Source organism: Macadamia integrifolia, chromosome 5 (genome assembly GCF_013358625.1).
Source record: "Macadamia integrifolia cultivar HAES 741 chromosome 5, SCU_Mint_v3, whole genome shotgun sequence".
Classification (NCBI taxonomy): domain Eukaryota; kingdom Viridiplantae; phylum Streptophyta; class Magnoliopsida; order Proteales; family Proteaceae; genus Macadamia; species Macadamia integrifolia.
Genome location: NC_056561.1, coordinates 12,633,342 through 12,636,401, shown reverse-complemented (window position 1 = coordinate 12,636,401; position 3,060 = coordinate 12,633,342). Strand labels below are relative to the sequence as shown.

Sequence of the window (3,060 nt, the reverse complement as noted above, 5' to 3'; positions counted from 1 at the left end):
TGCCATTCAAAAATAAGAAAGATTGCTATAGTTGGATGTGAAAGACATATTATTTAAAATGGATAATTCTTTCTATTCCTATGATTTAGTCGTCATGGTTGTTGTGAGAAAGTTTCTTGAGGATCTTTGAAACAACCTTGTAGTTGATTCACATCCTTTTCAACTAGAACAAGCACCGAATGCCCTCTTGAGAACAACCTTCAGCAAGGCAAATTTTAGGAGTCAATAGTTATTGACATTATATGCAAAAGACTCTTCAACCAAATCTGTATGAAGGAAAGCTCTCCCATGTGTCTATCTTTCTCCTCCTGTGAAAAAAACACCTCTGCCTCCTGTTTTGGGGAGAAGAGAGAGAGACATAGGGGGTGCTGATGTAGGTTGCACTCTTGAGCAGAGAACCACTTCCCATATATATTTGTTGGGGAAAATAACTCTACCTGTCTTTGCCCCTTTACGCCAAGACAACTGGGTGTGAAAATACCCAGTGTATGGGGGTAGCCGGGTCTTTTCACTCCCTGCTGTGGCTAGGCATTGGGAACACCAGACAAGCAATGTTCTTTTCCCACATTTGAATTATTCAATTGATTCAATTGCTTGGCCCAAAGAAATATTCATCGTAGTGAGGCATCTCAATATTTTATGGGTGAGAGAACGCTACCCTATTGTGTAGGCCTGCGATCAATGAGACAGTCTTTTTCACCCACTGTCTTGGCATAGGTACACGCTATCAGGTATCGTTTTTTTAATCTAATTTATTACCTTTGTGATTGAGAATTGGTGACTGGGACTGACTTCCTTGCTACAAAAATTTAATCCAGCCAAAGTTATGCTTGTTGAACGTCTCCTGACTTCTGTCAGAATAGGTGTTTATAACGCTGTCGTTACATGCCTCACCCACACTAGGATTGCATGAATTGATAGTCTTGGCTGTGCGAAACCATTTTTGCGTTGGGCCTCAGTCGCGATGGGCTTGTATGGGCTGGGTTAAAGTTGGATCTCACAGCCTTTCAGTTCGGCTAGGCTTGGGTGTTGATTTGAGGCTCTGGGTTGGGCTTGGATTTTCCGCCACTGTCCTGTGTCATCCAGCGTCAAAGTGGGATCCATCAAAGTGCTCCGCCAACGAGAGGGATGATAGAGCATTATTGGGGTCTACTACCTACGAGGGCAGTTTCACATTAGTCGTGGGTGAGCGTTACTCACTACGATGCATCCGCGAGGAACTATCGAATAAGCCCAAGCGCGTAGAACGAAATCAATACCGGAAAGCCCTAAATCTCACAGACGAAGAAGGAAGAAGAACGACTGAGTATTTGTTCGTTTCTCTCCATTTGTACGGGCGACTGATAAATCTTATTTATTCTGGTAATGCTTGTTTCACTTCTCCTTTTGTTTCTTTCTCATTCTCGAGCAAATTTATCCGTCAAGGGTTCGTTGGATATCTCATTATCTGAAGCTGAAATCTTCTTTTTTACAACTTCTTTGATTTCCTGTGATGGGAATTAGATAACAGAGGGGATAACAGAGGGGATTTTCCATGTAAACTCTGTAGAGCCACTTCATAGCTCCGCTTCAGTCCACAAGAAACATGAATAATCAGTTTTGCATGGGCTGATGATGAGCGACCAAGGCTCAGAAGCAGAGAATTTTTAAAATTCATAAGTGTTTCATAAGTAGTAGTAAGAGCTGGATTTCCCTGAGAACGCACACGCTGAAGCGCCCACACGGCAATGACCCTGGAAGGGATTTTAACGATGTTATGGTGAAACTGTTAATAATAGTGATAAACTTGAAGATTTATGATTGTTTATATTGAAAAGTTTCCTTTTTTTCAGAAGTTTGAGTTTTATACCACTGGAGTAGCTTTTTGGTTATCTGTAGAATCGTTGGCATCTTCCTGAGCTTAACCCTGCGCTGGAATTATGGGAGAATTGACTCTGCATCAACATTGTTAGTTTGATGGCTTTATCTACGTTATCTTAGGTTGAATACTCTAGCATTTTATGGGAATATGTTAAAGGATAGTCTGTCCCTTGCTTGTAGTTTCTGGTTAAAAATGGTTTTAGTTGAGTCTGCTGGGTTTCAGGACTGAACGTATGTCTTTTAGGGTTTTATTTTACTTGTTAGAGGCTTTTATCACATTAGAAGTTTCAAGTTCAACTGACTTGTGTGTGAGGTATGTTGCCTGGGTTGCAAATTGGAGGGGGATGGGTGGAGTAATTGATAAATTTTAAACAATGCTAAGCTTGAGTCCCCCCCCCCCCTCAACCTTTCGGTTCAAAAATAGTCTTACTTCCTCATAGGTTGGTCTGAGTTGCACCCCTCCGACCCTTCATATTCATTTATCACCCATTTGAACTTAATGAAGATATTGATAGATTCTAGAGATGATGCCTTCTGATTATATCTTTATTGTATTTGGGAATTCTACAAGTTCTGCGGTACTTTTAAGATTTTTGTCATACTTGTGGTAGTTTCAGAATATCATGTAAGTCAACAGTTTGGTAAAATGCTCTCAAATGGGTCAAAATCTACTAGTGATCAACACCAGCATGTAGAAATATGTCAAAATTTCTAAATTACCTTGACTCTCTAAAATTTCGAAGACTATTCCAATAGGAATGCTTTGCCTTTTTTTTTTTTGTCCTTGCTTGGATCCATGTAGCCGACCTCATTAAATTGGGATAAGGCTTTGTTGTTGTTGTTGTTGTGTTCCAAAAGTAAGATCTTTGGTCCTATGACATGGACTAGTCCCTTGTTTAGGATGAAACTTTGTCTGACCATGTGATCCAAGCTTCTCTCTCTCTCTCTCTCTCTCTCTCTCTCTTTCTCTCTCTTTTTCACACTGGTTTCAATCCCCTGGTTATAACTATTGGAAACTTGTTGATTCCATGCTTCCTTACCCCAAAAATGTTGTCTATGAGGTTTTTGAGGTGGGTGGTTCATGAATTTGTAGATGCTTCTACTGGTTATCATACATACAAATGGATGTACCTACTTATTCGAGACTGCAACTGAACTATTAAATCGGTTTTTTTTTTTTTTTTTTTTTTTTTTTTTTTT

General features: G+C 39.9%; 1 protein-coding gene across 2 annotated transcripts in view; it reads left to right on the top strand.

Annotated features, from left to right (window-relative positions):
• Positions 1-1,180: 1,180 nt before the first annotated feature.
• The window catches only part of LOC122079266 (KH domain-containing protein HEN4-like), a 24,720-nt gene continuing 22,840 nt past the window's right edge, over positions 1,181-3,060 (top strand). Inside the window, exon 1 of one of the 2 annotated variants that reach the window (XM_042645589.1) lies at positions 1,181-1,362. The gene's annotated coding sequence lies outside the window, so the exon portion shown is untranslated. The remainder of the gene's footprint in view (positions 1,363-3,060) is intronic. The other variant, XM_042645588.1, reaches the window with a different exon arrangement.